This window comes from Heterocephalus glaber, unplaced genomic scaffold (assembly GCF_053883595.1).
Source record: "Heterocephalus glaber isolate CG9 unplaced genomic scaffold, H.glaber_assembly_v1.0 deba00001666, whole genome shotgun sequence".
NCBI lineage: Eukaryota > Metazoa > Chordata > Mammalia > Rodentia > Bathyergidae > Heterocephalus > Heterocephalus glaber.
Window position 1 is genome coordinate 13,948,215 of NW_028258406.1, and position 17,980 is coordinate 13,966,194.

At 36.4% G+C, this 17,980-nt stretch overlaps 1 protein-coding gene across 10 annotated transcripts in view; it reads left to right on the plus strand.

Annotated features, from left to right (window-relative positions):
* Lacc1 (laccase domain multifunctional purine nucleosidase 1) overlaps window positions 1-17,980 on the plus strand; it is a 59,459-nt gene that overhangs the window by 20,698 nt on the left and 20,781 nt on the right. The window lies entirely within an intron of this gene.

Genomic DNA, 17,980 nt, shown 5'->3' on the forward strand with positions numbered 1-17,980 from the left:
CAAGAATGTTGAGTTTCTAGTTGCCTCAATCTGATTTTAAATGTCAAACTTTTTAATGTAGAAGAAACCCATTGTGTCAAATCTTAAGAAAAAGTGTTGTCTGAATGTAAGCTCCTACCTAGAGGCAACTAGAGATTTTAGTAATATTAATACTTCTACCATTGACTCAGCACATTCTCCCTCTGTCAGGATGTTCCTATACCACACATTTACAAAATAAACTAGCCCTCATGCTCTTATGTTTCCTCACCATTTGAAGTTTGACATACTGTACTTCTGAAACACACACACACACACACACACACACACACACACACGCACACACACACACACGCTTTCCAAATTTCTCTAGCCCATTTCCAACTCCAATGTTCTTAGTATTCTACCTCTTATTTCTATGACTTATTTTGTTTGTTAAATGTCATACCATCTCCATAGTGAAATCAAGAGACAGATCATTAAACTCCTGTATAGTACCATGTGATTTTATACTGTATCCTAGAGTAAAGCAGATTTTGGATACCCATATATGTAGTCTTCGGAAGGTAATATAGTTAGTTACCTTTCAATTAAATTAATCCTGTCTAATGCAGAATGAGGCCAGTCAACTTGCTCTATGTAAGATTTATCATTGATTAAGAGATTAAAATCTTCCAGAAAATTAAACTATCCACTATGCCTGTAACCATGAAAACCCTACAAAAATATAGACACATTTAAAAATTTAAAATCAAATAATAGTAGTAGCTGTGCTACATGGAATTATGAAAACTTTTGTTTTCCCTTTCTGCTGTTTTGTGTTTTTTCCTGTATATTCTTTAATGAAAAAAAAATACAGTAGCTCTTATGCCATCTTTAATCTTTCTCTTCCCTAGATTAAAAAATTTCTCTTTCTTCTGTATATGCTGCTATTTCACTTTCCAAAAGCTACTTAGTATTATGTTGAAATTTCCTTGAATTTCCACATGGCATTAGTTAGTACTGAGTGTAAGAGGAGGTTTGGCTAATTTTTTAAAAAAAGAACTCTTTGTTTTAGAATAGCTTTACATTTACAGAGAGCTGCAAAGATTATACAAAATTCCCATAAATCCTACACTTAGTTTCCCTTAATACTAACACCTTACATTAATTTGGTTTATTTGTTAAAACTAATATACCTGTATTGATACCTTGTTATTAACTGAAGTCCATTATTTATTCATACTTCCTTTGTTTTCACCTGAGATTCCCTTCCCAATGTTTTGTCTGGTTTCTTTTCTAGGATACCCTCCAGAGCCTATTAAATTTAATTATGCCTCCTTAGCCTCTTCTTGGCTGTGGCAATTTGTCATACTTTATTTTTCATTGCAATGGCAGCTTTGAGGGATATTTGGTCAGGTATTTTTTTAATGTCCCTCAATTGGAATTTGTCTAATATTTCCCTCATTATTAGACTGAGGTTATAGATTTTTAGAAAGAAGACTACAAATATAAAGTGTCATTCTCATTACATTATATCAAGTATATTATATATACTACCAACAGGACCTAACATTGTTGGTCAACTGACTGAAGTAGTGTTTCAGGTTCCCCCGTTCCATACTTCACTCTTTGACATTGGGTGCATAGCACACTTGTGTAATGAAGAGTTATGCTCTACTTCAGTATAGGGTGTGGTACCCACATAAATTATTTTAAATTTTCCTGTGTGGGAGATTTGTCTACTGTCCTCCATGTATTATTTATTCAGTCATTCATATCAGTATTGATTTATGGATATGTATTTTATGCTTGGATTGTAATCCAATATTAACCTTTTTGTGTTGTTCAAATTGGTCATTTGGAGCTTCTTCAGTTGAGTTCCTTTGTACATTTGACATAACCCATTGCTGTTTTCATGTGTGTGTGTTTGTTTTAAGAACTGCTTTACTTTATGACACTACAAATTCTTCTGTTGGGACTTCAAAAACATAAGAATATAAATTATCTCATAAAGCTTTGCCCAAGTATTAAATTGGAATTAGCTGATACCTTATGTTTTTCTTTTTATGTGTGGATGTGGAGCAGAGTATCGAATCCAGGATGTTAAATAAGCTAGACAATCACTTTATCACTGAGCTATGTCTCAAGCCCTGGGTGACACTTTCAAACTGTTTTTTATTTTTTTTTCTTAAATTATTTTATTGGTACATTTTAGGTATACAACACAATTACATTTCTCATTGGGAATTGTACCTTTACATAATGCATCTTGGTTCTTATTTTTTCCCCATTCCTAGCCCTCCCTTTACTCCCTCCACCCTTCCCTATTTACAAAGACTTTATTTCCATTTTTTCCATTTCTCATCATTTTTCCTTTCCCTTCTTTCCTTTCCCCTGCCCCTCCCACTACCCCTACCCCTTTGGACCTTTTCTTCCTATTTTGCATTATCAATTATTCATTCTAATCATTGGTACATTTTAGGTATACAATATAATGACATTCATCATTGGAAATTTGCACCTTTACATAATCTCTCTTGGTTCTTATTTTTCACCCTTGCCTAGCCCTCCCTTCAACCCCTCCATTCCTCCCTATTTACAAAGATTTTGTTCCTATTTTTCCATTTTCTCATATTAATCCCATTCCCTTCTATCCTTTCCCCTAGCCCTCCCACTTCCTTCCCCTTTGCCCCTTTTCTTCCTGTTTCACATTACCTATTATACATTTAGTCCTTATTTACACTTTCAGTTTCTCACACCAAAGAAACGATTCGGAATTTATTCATGTGTGTCCTATTTATTTCACTTAAGAGTATTGCCTCAATGTGCATCCACTTAGCTATAAAGGTCTCTAATTTCTCATTTTTCATGGCTGAGTGGTACTCCATTTTATTAAAAAAACCACATTTTCTTTATCCGGGCTCCAGTTGATAGGCATTTGGGCTGTTTCCAAGTTTTAGCTATCACAAACTGTGCTGCTATGAACATGGGCGCACATATATCACTGTGGTATGATTCTTTTAATTCTTTGGAGAAGATGCCCAGCAGTGGAATAGCGGGGTCCAGTGGGACTTCCAGTCCTAGTTCTTTGAGGTATCTCCATACTGATTTCCACAGTGCTTGCACCAGTCTACACTCCCACCAGCAGTGGAGCAGGCTTCCTTTTTCCCCACAGCCCCACCAGCACTTGTTATTGGTGGATTTCATGATAGCAGCAATTCTTTCTGGAGTGAGGTGGAATCTCAGTGTTGTTTTCATTTGCATCTCTCGAATGACCAGTGATGTTGAACATTTTTTCATGTATTTATTTTCTATTTGTATTTCTTTGTCTGAGAAATGTCTGTTCATTTCAGATGCCCATTTTCAGATTGGGTCTTTAAATTTGGGAGGTCTGATCTTTTTAAGTTCTTTATAGATTTGAGATAGTAGACCTTTGTCTGAGGAAGAGCAGGTGAAGATTTTTTCCCACATTGTGGGTGGTCTCTTCACACTGCTGGTGGTTTCTCTTGCTGTGCAGAAGCCTTTTAATAAGAAGAGATCCCACTTGTTGATTGTTTGTGCTAGTTCACGGGCAACTGAGGTTTTGTTCATAAAATCTTTTCCTACACTGATGTCTTCAAGAGTTCTACCTAACCTCTGTTCCAACTGGTTCAGAGTTTCTATTTTAATACTTAGATCTTTAATCCATTTTGATTTTAGTTTAGTGCATGGTGAGAGATATGGGTCTAGTTTTAATCTTTGGCAAGATGAAGCCCAATTTTTCCAGCAGCATTTATTAAAAAGGCTATCTTTCCTCCAGTGAGGGTATTTGGCTCCTTTATCAAAGATGAGATGGCTGAGTGTGTCTGGCATTGTTTCTGCATCTTCTAATCTGTTCCACTGGTCCTCAGCTCTGTTTCTTTGCCAGTACTATGCTGTTTTTATCACAGTAACTTTGTAGTATAGTTGCAGGTTGGGGGTTGTGATACCCCCTGCCATGTCTCTGTTACCTAGAATTGCTTTTGCTATTCTGGGTCTCTTCTTGTTCCAAATGAATTTTTGGATTGTTTTCTCAAGGTCCATGAAGTATGCTGCTGTGATCTCAATTGGAATTGCATTAAATCTATATAGCAGTTTTGGAAGTATGGCCATTTTCATTATATTAATTCTTCCTACCCAGGAGCAGGGAATGTCTGTCCATTTTCTGATATCTTCAATCTGTCTTTTCAGAGTGCCATAGTTTTCAGAGAAGAGGTCTTTGATTTCTTTTGTTAGGTTGATTCCTAGGTATTTGAGTTTTTTGGATGCTATTGTGAAAGGAATTATTTGCCCTATTTCTCTCTCAGTGAGTCTGTCATTGGTGTAGAGGAAAGATATTGATTTTTTGTGTTGACCTTGTAACCAGCTACTTGAGTGAATTTGGTTATTAAGTCTAAAAGACTTTTGGTGGAGTTCTTGGGGTCTTCTATATAGAGTATCATGTCATCTGCAAATAATGACAATTTAACTTCTTCATTTCCTATCTTTATTACTTTTATTTCTTTCTCTTGTCTAATTGCTGTGGCTAATGTTTCCAAAACTATATTGAACAAGAGTGGTGATAGTGGACATCCTTATCTTGTTCCTGATTTTAGTGTGAAGGATTTCAGTTTTTGACCATTTAGTATGATATTGGCTGTTGGTTTTTCATAGATGGCTTTTATCAGTTTGAGCTAGAGATGATCTATTCCAATTTTTTGTAGGGTTTTTATCACAAATGCATGTAGGATTTTGTCAAATGGTTTTTCTGCATCTATGGAGATAATCATATGGTTTTTGTCCTTGGCTCTATTGATATAGTGTATTACATTGATTGATTTGCATATATTGAATCATCCCTGCATCCCTGGGATGAATCCCACTTGAACAGGGCATATGATCTTCTTGATGATCTTTTGCATTCTGTTTGCCAGTATCTTATTAAGGATTTTTGCATCTATGTTCATTAGTGAGATTGGCCTATAGTTCTCCTTTTCCGTTGGGTCTTTCTCTGCTTTGGGGATCAAGGTGATGGTTGCTTCCAGGAATGAATTTGGGAATATTGCTTCCCTTTCAATTTCATTGAAGAGTTTAAACAGTAGTGGCAGCAGTTCCTCTCTAAATGTCTTGTAGAATTCAGCAGTGAAGCCATCAGGGCCCAGCCTTTTCTTAGTTGATAAGTTTTTAATTACATTTTCAATTTCATTGGTTGATATTGGGTTGTTCAGAATTTTTAGGTCATCTTCGTTCAACTTTGGTAATTCATATGTATCTAGGAATCTGTCCATTTCTTCTGTGTTGTCCATCTTATTGGCATACAGGTTCTGGAAGTAGGTATTGATGATCCTCTGGATTTCTGCTGGGTCTATTGTCATTTCACCCTTTTCATTCCTAATTGCATGGATTTGGGCCTTTTCTTTCCTTTTTCTGACAAGGTTGGCTAAAGGTTTGCCAATTTTGTTGATTCTTTCGAAGAACCAACTCTTGGCTTCATTGATTTTTTGTATCATTGTCTTAGTCTCCATTGCATTGATTTCTCCTCTGATCTTTATAATTTCCTCCCTTGTGTGAGCTTTGGGGTTGTCTTCCTCTTCTTTTTCTAGAAGCTTGAGGTTCAGCATCAGGTTGTTTAATTGGGCTCATTCTGTTTTCCTAATATGTGTATTCACTGCTATGAATTTCCTTCATAAGACTGCTTTCATTGTGTCCCATAGATTCTGATATGTTGTATTGTCATTGTCATTTAATTGAAGGAACTGTTTGATTTCTTCTTTAATTTCCTCTGTGACCCATTGGTTATTCAGAAGTGTGTTGTTCAATTTCCACATGGTTTTGAAATGTTTCAAGTTTCTTTTGCTGTGGATCTCCAATTTCATCACACTATGGTCTGATAATATAGAGGGGATAACTTCAATTCCTTTGCACTTACTTACACATGGTCTGTGTGTGAGTATGTGGTCTATTTTTGAGAATGACCCATGTGCAGCTGAGAAGAATGTGTATTCTGATTTTGTGAGGTGGAAGACTCTGTAAACATCTGTTAAGTTCATTTGTTCAAGAGTTTGATTGAGTTCTAGTATTTCATTACTTATTTTTTTGTCTAGTTGATCTATCTATTTGTGACAGTGGGGTGTTGAGGTTCCCCACTACAATTGTATTAGTGCATATATGACTTTTCATGTCTGTTAGTATTTGTTTTATATAGTTGGGTGCACTAGTGTTTGGTGCATAGATATTTATGATTGTCATCTCTTCCTGTTGGATTATTCCCTTTACAAGGATGCAGTGTCCTTCTTCATCTCTCTTAATCAGTGTTGGTTTGCCGAAAACTTGATCTGCCGAAAGAATAGCTACTCCTGCTTTTTTTTCAGGTTCCCGTCACATGGAGTATTGTTTTCCACCCTTTAACTTTCAGTCTATGAGTTTCCTTTTGAATTAAGTGTGTTTCTTGTATACAGCATATTGTTGGATTTTTGCTTCTTGACCCATTCTGCCAGTCTATTTCTTTTGATTGGTGAATTGAGACCATTAACGTTGATGTGTATAACTGAAACATATTGACTTTTCATGTCATGACTTTTTCTTTTTGTTGGGTTCTCCCCCTTTCCATTTAATGTCTTGTCATGCCAGATGGGTTCATTCTGCTTTGCTTCCTGGGGTTGTGATCCTTAATGTCTGTTCCTAGAATATTGTGTGAAATTCTTTGGAGTGCTGGTTTGGTATTCACAAAGTTCCTAAGTTGCTCTTTGTCATGAAAGTATCTTATTTCTCCATCAATTTGAAAGATAATTTTGCAGGGTACATCAGTCTGGGTTGGAGGCTGTTTTCTTTTAGGGCTTGGAATAGGTCACTCCAAGCTCTTCTTGCCTTGATGGTTTGTGTTGAGAAGTCTGCTGTGATTCTGATGGGCTTTCCTTTGTATGTGATTTGTTTCTTTTCTCTAACTGCTTGTAGAATTTTGATCTTCTGTTGAGTTTCTGGAATCTTAACAATTATATGCCTATGTGTAGTTTTTTTTTTGATGAAGGCTATTTGGAGTCCTATATGCCTCACTTATCTGTATGTCAAGCTCTTTTCCCTTGCTTGGGAAGCTTTCTGCCATTATTTCTGTGAAGAGTATTTTTATGCCATCTGGACTCTCCCCTGTTTCTTCATTGAGCCCAGTCAGTCTTATGTTATTCTTCTTTGCATCATCTAGCAGCTGCTGGATTGATTTCTCATGTTCCCTTATAATTTTGAAGCAATTTTTCTTTTCCTGGTCATTAATTGCAATCTTATTTTCTATATCTGAAATTCTGTCCTCACACTGGCTCATTCCGCTGTGTAAACTTTCAATGGAGTTTTTCATGTCCTGGAAATCTATTTACATCTGTTTTATGGATTCCATTTGTTTCCTATTTTGGGATTCCATCATGTTCCTCAGCTCCTCTCTAGATTTATTAATCATGTCTTGTACTAGGGGCATAATTTCTCCTGTTATCTGAGAAATTATTTCTGATTTCATTTTTTCCAGATCCCCTTTTGTTGCCAGTTCAGTGGGTCCAGGTCGTTAAGTATCAGAGTGTTCCATCTCATTTCCCTTTGGGGTTGCTGTAGGTGATCTGGAAGTCTGGTTTTGAGACTTATTTACATGTTTTCTCATTTCGACTGGGGGTGGCTGTTGGCACCTGCACGGATTACCTCCTCTGAGCTGTGAGAGGTGGGACAGGGGTTGGGAGCAGCAGTAGGGATGGTGGCCCAAAAGCCCTTTCCTGTGGGCTGGGAGCAGCGGGAGGGTTGGTGGCCAGGATGCCCCTTCCTCTGGACCAGGACCAGCGGGATGGCGGCTCAGAAGCCCCTACCTCTGGGCTGGGAGCGGCGGGACTCAGTACCACGGTCTGGTGGTCCGGTGTCCTCTATGTCTTTGTAGTGTGGAACCAAGTGGCTGTACAGAGGAGAGCAGGTTGGGTGGGGTGTGTGTCCAGTGGACTGTTGCCAGGGCGCAGGCTGATTTGGCATGTTCCGTGTGACTCACAACCTTGGTAGGGCGTGCACAGACCTGCCTGTCTGCAGCGGGCTGATTCGGCTTGTTCCACAATTTCTAACTCTTTATCATAAAAGTCAATTTTTATTAAGTACTGAGTATTAATTGTATACAAGACTTGTGCTAGGAATACTATATTTCAAATCTTTCTGATTTATTTTATGCTGAATATGTTCCTTAGGCATAATTTTTGCTTCGTCAGTTTCTTCTGAGATTCTGGGATATGTTTTTCTTCTGTCCAACTTCTCCTTCTCTAACATAGGAACAATTTGTTCCTTTTCAGTAAGGGCCATCTCAATGTGGCTCATGTGTAGGTTAATCTGACCACGAGCCACTCTATCAGTACTGTGGCACATCTTAAGAGCTCTGTTCACCTGGATATGCTCATTGACCAGAGAACCTGTATCTGAACCCTTAAATTCATCATTACTATCTGCATTTTTAAGCATATACACCAAAAAATTTAGCACTTTTTTGGGCCACCTTTCTGTGTTCAACAGCTCCTCCAGTATAACAATGGAATGGCATAGCCTGCTTTTTTGAAGTGACATTTTTCAATACTTGGTGACTTTTTGGAAATGCATGTGCCCTCGTTGACCTGGGCAGTTTCACATGTCTTTTGTGATGTGAATGTGAAGATTTGACCTGTTGATCTCATGATTTGTGGCTTTTCTGGGTCAAGTAAATAGCAAAAAAATTCTTTTTATGAATCACTTCTAGCCACCTACCAGAAAAACAAGGATATTTTTGAAAATGTCTTTTCAGTTAAATCTTGCATGTTATCTGTGAAAGTTACACAAATATATTATAATCCCACTTACTAAGTCTAACAATGGCTTAAAAAGAAAATACCACATAATATTTGTTTACCCTTCAATTTCCACTCATAAGTATGGCCTGGATTTAAAGAAGAAGTCAAGTGTCCTATTGAAGGGGAACATGGGATTGGACCAAACCAGGTGAAATGGCATCTAGAAAATTTTCTGTAGAAACCTGCAGGTAAGGAGGAGAAATGAAGACATAGTCAGCAGAGAACCTACCTAGATCAGAACCAGAAATATTCCTCCAATTGTGAGTTCAAATTCAATAGCCACAAGTTTACATCTGCCCTCTGATATCACCAGTCTTATGCAATCTTTTAAGCTCAACTAAAAATTTTCCAGAAAAAACATGGTTATAAGTATATTCAAAAAGTCAATTAATATTATAAAGAAGTTACATAGCATTTTTTTGAAGATACACAAACTGAAGCCCCAATATAAAGTTAACTGAACTGGGCATGACCTTAGAGATGGTCCACTTAATGGTTCTACATATACCAATGCTGAAAACCAAAGAGGTCTGGTGAATTTTTTAAGGTCACCCCACAATCAATAGTGTGGAAGTAAATCCTACTCTCTTAACCTTCAAGTCAAAGCTTTTTTTCAACATAGAACTGTGCTTTGTTCAGTCATTAATTTATATGTTTCACTCATTCAACAATTGTTTTTGCATAGTTGCTTCATGCCTGACACCACACTGAAGTTTGCATGTACAAATTTTGAATTTGCACCACTTTCAGTAACTGAATAAAAATCTGGATAAGGTACCACCAGGTAGCATAAGTTCTCAGGTTAGTAAAGATATTTTTAGGTAATTTGAAACCATTCAGTTTTTCCTTTTGTTGCTGGATAGTGAGTGCAGTGTCCAAAGAATTGGCCAGGACAACCAATGAACAAGTAAACACAACTTTTATTTAAAGTAAAGGAAGAAAAGGAAAAAGTGAAGAAAAGAGAAGAACAAGAAGAGATACATCCTGCAAGCAGGATGGGCCACTGCAGAAACAGGAAGACAGCAGAACAGGAAGAATAGTGGTGGTGAAATCAATGGCCACCATCTTTTATAGCCTCTCAGATCCAGTCCATTGGAAGTTTCTCTGCCTGTGCATCCCCAGCTGTAATTATAGGTCACATCCTGTTATTCAGCCTCTTTTCTGGATCTTTGTAATTGACAAATTACATCCTATTTTCCAGCTAGTCTGCCATGCCCTAATCTCCTGCCTCACTCTTACCCATTTTGCAAGTTCAGATAAGAACAGGTCTAAAAGTACAATTGAGGTTTATCATTTTCTATCAAGATACCACCGATCTTCCAGATTCCCAGTTAGATGTTGAATTAGTTTTCCCTCATTTCATCTTTTACTTAATAAGTCACTGCTTGGTCAGACTGACTGCTTCCCTCATGTTTAGCCTCTTCATAAAAACCTCCAATTTTAGCCATATCAAGAAAAAATTATCTCGGTCTGTTCTCAGCTTACTGCAAGTTGACTGCTTCTGAACCATTGCTCCTGCTGTTCACTTACACTGAAATTCCTTCTCCCTAAAATACATCAGCACCTCACCAATGCTCAGCAGATATTTGAATGATTGTTATGGTGATAAGGTGATGGCAATATATGAAAAGTCAAACTGTATCCTTGACCCATATACAAAAATCTATCTCCCTTTCAATCTTCCCTGCTAGAGAAAACCTGGTAGGTAAAATAGGTATATGTTGTATTAGAGGTATTTAACAGGCATAGTATTGAACAAAGATCAGACTTGCAAAGTCAAGAAAAAATTTGTGGTTGGGTTGAAATGGAAAGTATTGCAACTAGCTTAAATGGATATAGATTCCAAGGTTATTCTACATAGCACAGGGAAATAGCATGGTACTCCAAGTCTCAACTTTAATGTGGACAGAAGGCAAGTTGATATTATAAAGGAAGGCAAGAACCAGATTATGAGGGTTCTTGAATGAAAAGCAAAGAGGTTAGGGCTTTATCCTTTAAATATTAGGAGTCATTTCAAGATTTAGAAATGGGGATAATGTGAACAGATATTTCCTTCAGAGAAACCTTCCTTGGCTGTATGTGGCATGGATTATAGAGAGGTAAGACTAGATACATAGCAACCAGCTAGAAAATGAACATAGAAATAGGAAATGAACAGGGTGGGTGGGAATGTTAAAGCCTAAATCAAGGTAAAAGTTGTGCTGAAGGAGAGGCAGGGACAAATCTAAGAGGTTCAACAAAATTTGGTGAATAATCAGATATGGGATTAAGGAGAGAAGGCTGGGTAGCTATCATGTTCCTGGAATAGGTCAATGTATAAGAGATTATGTCATTAATTAGGATTCAGGATGCAGAGGCTGAGCAATTTTTAAGGGGTGGTGGTGAATGTCTTAAGTTCATATTGGAACATATTGTCTGATTATTTGCAGTGATCAATTTAATATGTTAATATATGTTAGAAATAAAAGCTTATTATCATTTTTCAATCAATCAATTTATCAGTCAAAAATAAATGCTCCCCATATGTCTTTTGTTATGACTTGAGTCTAGATGTCCCCCTAAAGCCTTGTGCATTCATAGATGGGTTTTTTCAAAGGTGGCTGGATCTAGAGTGCTTGACACTGGCATTGATTCATGGTGCAATGCTAGGATTAAGGGCACTGGGATTAAAGGTGTATGATTTGATTACTAAATTAGACTACTGATTGGTTTGGTACCCACACTAAGCCAGGTAGCCAAGATAGAACATTTTTGGGGGCAGAAAGAAGCTGCTATTGTCACTTGTGGCTGGTTGCTTGCTTGCTTGCTTGCTTGCTTTTGCTGTCTTCTGCCTGGCATGAACTGTTTCTCTTCTGGGATGCCCCTCTGCCATGCCACCCTGCCTTGGAGTTAGTTCAGTTCTATAAGCTGAAACTTTTACAAACTGTGAGCCAAATAAACCTTTCCTCCTTTAACTTTGGGTGTCAGGTATTTTGTCTCAGCTACGAGAAAAAGTAAGATACCTTGTAAGGAATTAGGTGGAATGGGGTCTTACATTTTAAAATTTCCAAAGTAGTTTCATTTTCGTACAGTATTATTCTTTTACCAAATGCAACTTATTCAACATTTAAGTAATGTGATTTAATTTTTATATAAGACTTCTCATAAGTAAGTTTATAAATCATTAAAAGCTTTAAGATGTAAATCCTACAAGTAAGAAATCTATTGTCTAATCCAGAAGAACTCTCTACACATTAAAGAACCATTTAGTGGTAAAGGGCAGTATTTTAAAAGTTTTCATGGCGCATCCAGAAAGTGGATCTTATTTTGGGTAGGAGGAATTAGGCTTACACTGGAGAGAAGCTGGAATTGAGCAAGTCTGTAAAGGACAAACTTTCTAAAAAGTCAGACGATAGGTGAGGAGAATAACAATAGGAAAGACATTCAGCTAGAATTGACCTCCATGTGTTCAGACAAGGTTGACAGCCTTGGCCCATCTTGATTGCCTTGGTCCATCTTAATTAACCCTTAGATTCAGCCACAGAATGACTAAATTGATCTGTTAGGTTGTATGACTATTACTGCTTTTCTGCATCCATCTTTAGGATTCATTTTGTGATGACTTTTCTAAGGTATAATTAAAATTTCTAGTTGTATATTTTCCAGACACTGTTTTTCTATTTCTTTTCTGGGTTTTTTTTCAATTTTCATCTCATTCTGAATTTTAGCTTTTTCTGACCTTACCCTTAAAAGTGTTTGATAAATTTTAGTTTCCATAATGGCCCTTATTTTCATTTCTGGTAACATCACATTCACCTATGAGGTCCCCATGTAGCTTTTTGAGAAAATATAATTAAAAGTCACATTCAGGTAGATACTAATGTAACATAACCTGAAGAGCCATAGATGAAATAAACACTTGGTACTGAAAATCTATAATAAGAATATTTAATAGTGCTTCCTGCAAGTGGCCATTAAATGAATCTTTCTGAATAAGTTAATTTTACATAATAACCTATAAATACCAAAGACTGCATTTTCTTTATTGTTTATCTTAGACAAATACTTTTTACTGCCTGAGCAAGAAATATAGGAGGAGACTTAGAAATAATTTGATAGGCCATGGTACTTTTGCAGATGATGTCCTCTGATTTCCTGGTGGTCTGAAGTTGGGTGAGAGTCAGGGACACTACTCTCCAGGAGATCCTAGCTCAGGATCTCCCTGAAGTGTATCAAACATCACTTTATGTTTTCCAAGTGGCTGGTGTCCACTTTTGCTATTTATTTACAAATAGGAGTTCCAACTACTTTGAAAACAGCTTGTTGGTTAACAGTGATAGGCATTCTTTTTGTAATTTGTTTACACTTTTTTTAACTCCAGGAGAAAATCACTGCTGATATTTATTTTATTCTTCCAGAAAAGTGTAATATGTACATATTCTGCATATATATACTATATATTATATATGGATGTATTTTGTGCAATATATGTTTCTGAGCTTCTTCCCTTTCCTCCTTTAATAACATCTTTTTTCAGTTTTCTTAAAATACATGTTTGCAGTACATAGTGATTACATTCCTCATGAAGAGTTGGTACTTGTCCATGGCACATCTTAATTATTTTTTTCATCCCCTTCCCACTCTGTCCTTTCTCCTTCTCTATATATCTTTGTCCCTTTCCATTTTGCAAAAAGATCTATCTCTCTTTTATCCTATTACCTATCTTTTATTTTAATCTTTATTTATATTTTGAATATCTCAATCTATTTTCACTGATAAAACAATATTAAAACTTAACTAGCCTCACTTTGATGGTTGATCACAAATTTCAAATTAGCAAAGTCCAAATCGATGAGATTTGTTATTTATGTATATGTGTATCTCCATAGGGTTATATGTTTTAAATTAAGAGTCATAGCAATTAGAACTAGAAGTAAATATAAAATGAATTTACTTTAAATCATGCATTGTGCAGTTAAGAGCTATGTGGTAAATTGTTATTTTTGTTTTACTCAAGGGACTAGTTCTATATTTAAACATAACCCATAAATAGATTCCTTTACAGATATAATTTGCTATGATTCTATGCTCTGCTGAGCAAATATTATATAATACTCTTACACCCATTAACTGTGTCTTACCATCTTCTAAGAGACTGCAGAAACTTTGAAAGTAGATATTATGTTGTATTTGTCTTTTCATTCCCCATAGCACCTGCCCCAGTTCATCCCAGTCCCTCGCTAGACTGAGCATCAAGCTTGCAGGCAGCACTGATTCTACACTGAAATGAAGCAAATAGACCTCAGGTGGTAGATTTCCATAGGCTTGGCAAATCTTTGGTTTCTGGACATCCCATCTATAGTTTCACTGGATGACCTCACTTGGTATTTGAGGCCCTATTGTCTCCACTCTTCACTTGATAGTTATAAAGCTGTGTCCCTATGATGAAGCCCATCTATCCCACTGTCTCCTAGCCCTAACCTCAACTGCCTTGAAATAGATTGCATTTACCAGTCCTTGGTTAAGACACAAATTAGAGTTGCTGCCACTTTCTCAGCCTTTCAGCATTGCCTCCTGTCCTAACTCATCACTCCGCCCTTGGGTGTTCTGTGTGGTAGATAGGCAGGTTATTTATTACCTGACTTTTAAAAAAAAATAGGGGTTGTTAAATTATTTCAAAGAATAAAGCTGGGCATTACTTACTCACTTGACAAATATTTGTTGAGTACCTAATATATACCATATCAGACCCTGTTCTGGGTGCTGGAGATGTAGGGAACAAATCAAGACCTTACCCTAATGGAGTTTATATCCTAGTGAGGGAAAGACACAATAAACAAATAAAGGAATAAATATATAATTTAAAGTCACTGCTAAAAAGTAATATTGCAGTGAAACATAAAGCAAAGAAAGGGAATAGAAAGTAATAAGAAGTGGTGCTAATTTAGTCAGGACATATTGGACATAGAGACATTTTGGAATTATCTGCCCTATAGGTGATATTTAAAACTATAGAATGAGTGAGAGATCATTTGGAGAATAATGTAACTGTTCATGTGATGTGCAAAGACTCAGCCCTGGGGCAGTCTAACATTTATAGTCAGAGAAGTTAGGCAGATTCAGGAAGGAAGGTAGAGAAGGAATAGCCAGCATGGTAGATAGATACACAGGAGTGTGTAGTGTTCTGGAAGCCAAATTAAGAAAGTATTTCACAAAGAACATCACTTAAGGTCAAGAGTTGACCTTTAGATTGGAAGTGTTGAAATTAATGATGATTAAGCAATAGGAATTTGATTGACATCAAGGGAACATAATAGAAATCAACTCAAGATAGACTAGAAAGCTGGGCATGGTGATGTGGTGCAAGCTTGTAAACCCAATCCTCTGGGAAATTGAGGCAGGAAGATTGCAAGTTTGAGGCCATATGTGGGCAACTTAGCACCTTAGTGAGGCCCTGTCTGAAAATAAAAAATAAAAAATGACTGTGGATGTAGCTCAATGTGATGGCCCTGAATTCAGTCCTCAATACTACAAGAAGGGAGGGAGTAGAAAAAGAGAGATGAAAGTGCACAGTATTTTTGAGGTAAATTGCTGCAAAGGAAGCAGAAAATGGATAGTACCTACAGACAGCTGTGGGATTAAGAGAGGCTTTTATTTTTTTAAGAAAGAAGAAATCACATTTTTATATGCATAGAAAAAGAAGCAGTAACCATTTTTCTACAAATGTCTTGAATTTATCCTTTATAGCCAAGTAATAGTCCATTATGTATAGATACAACATTTTCTTTATCCATTTGTCTGTTGATGGAAAGTGGATAGACCTTGAAAACATAATGTTAGGTGAAATAAATCAGACATACAAGTTTATATACCATATAATTTCACTCATTTGATTAATCCAAAGTACAAATGAATAGCAAAATAATAAATTGATGAAGGAAATATGGAGATATTTTGCAAATGGGAAAGAGACCAAGAGTCTGAGGATGGGGGAAGAGTTGGGGAAGAGAAGAGGACATAAGATTTGAGATGCATCACGCACATGTACCAACTCCCCTTAATAAATGTAGTCTTTGTATGTTGTGAAAATGAACTAAAAATAATAATAATGAAAATGGGGAAATGGGATCTAGAGACAGGGAGGGAAGTAGGTGAGAGTGGGAAGGGGAATAAAAAAACATTAAGATATGTTCAGTACGTTATCCACTCCCTAAGATGAATGTAAACAAGCATCATGTACTCCAAACATGTATAAATCTTAAAAAATAAATAAAAAAGAAAAAGCAGTAAAGGTGGAATACTCGTAATGCAAAAGAGATAGGGGCTACTTGGAGAAGAAGCAGTGGGAATCAGCACACATGGACCACATTCCTTTCTATAAAAATGTAAAAGACTGAGGGCATTTGAATAAAAGGTAAACAGTCAACAGTAAACTAGCAAGTGCACATTTCATTTCTCATCTGCTATTCATCATTATAAGGTGATGTTACAGTGATAAAAATGTCATCACACAGAATTTTAGATGGTGGCCTTTCAATGAAGTTAACGATATCTTAATGAATTATTTGCAGTTTCTAATCCTAGAACAACTTGATATGCCTAGTCCTTAATTAAATTTGTAGTCCTCAATATATAATCTATCATGTTCTTATAATTAGAACCATAATTAAAAGAGTAACAGCTTCTTTTGTGTCACTGTGTAACTTGTGCTGAATGGGTTTTCAGTTCTTTCAAGTAACACCCCAGAAATGGAAAAAATATAATCCTATGAACATAATATGAAACCTCTTTGTTTGAGATTTTTTCTTTATAGTACCTCAGTGCTATATTTCTAGGAAAAAATAGGGGTAGAAACTGACCTAAACTCTGGTCTTCGTTTCATTTTTTCCACAAGATGAAAAATTTAGGTAGCATAAATAAGAAACAAGATTTTCAGGACATCAGAGCTATGGTTACTAAGAGCATCTATAACTATAAATTTTAGATCTATGGTAGAAAAAGACCTTAAAGATGTCTAAAATCATTATATTTCACAGACAAACAAACTCAGTACCCAAGTGGTTAAATAACTCCTGTGAAGATGCAGATGTGATTAGTGGCTGTTGGGTAGGTTATTTAATTAGTGAAAAGAAAACTGAAATAATTTAAACTTTCACTGAGTGCTTCCATATACCAGGCTATATGCTGACCACTTTAAATTCATAATATCATTTAAAACTATAGCAAGTTTTGGTGGAAATCAAATATATGGTGGAAAGTTGATCTCTTTACCAACTGCCACTTAACTAAGTTCACTACTTGTCTCCATTTCCTTCTCTGTAGAACACAGAGAGTGATGATGCACCATGCTGAATGCTAGAAGCTGCTAACTTCCTTTAAAATCTCTCCTCTTAATCTGCAACCTGCAAACAGTCGACATTTTATTTAAATTTTATTTTATTTTTTGGTACCAGGACAGTCTACATTTTTATCAGTATCACCTGGGAACTTGTTAAAAGTGTAAATTCTCAGACCTACCCTGGCATATTGAATTAGAAACTCCTGGGGTGGAATGCAACAATTTTTGTTTTAAACCACCCCCCTTAGCTGAAGCTGATACACATTGGAGAACCACTGCTTTAGTGCGAAGGGTATTACAGACAATAAACAGATGTTTCTGGATCTTTTCCTTCATGCCACCAAAATATATACAGTGGTACCTCAGTTTACGAGCTTAATTTGTTTTATGATTCTGGGGAAGATAGCTGAGTTTGTGTATGTGTGGGGAAGATGGCTGTGGTCGTGTTTGTCACCCAATGTAGAATTTGCAAACGGAAGCAAAATTTCTGCCAAACAGATTGGGTGGGAAACATGACCACAGCCATCTTCCCCACACAAACATAAATGCAGCCATCTTCTCCAGAATCAAAAAACAAATTACGTTTGTAAACTGATATACCACTCTATTAAAGCAAACTACATCCTTGAGTATTGGTCATAGAGTCCATTGCCAAGATCAAAGCCTTAGAAGCTATATTTGTTTGGAAAATTCACTAGGGTTTAAATATATCCTTTCAAAATTATATATTGGAAATCCAGTCCCACACAACAGTGTTGAGAGAAGGGGCCTAATGAAAAATGTTTAGGCCAGGAGGGGTCCACCATGAGGAATGGGTTAATGCAGATTAGAAAAAGACTGCCAATTCAGTCCCTATTCTCTCACCCTCTTG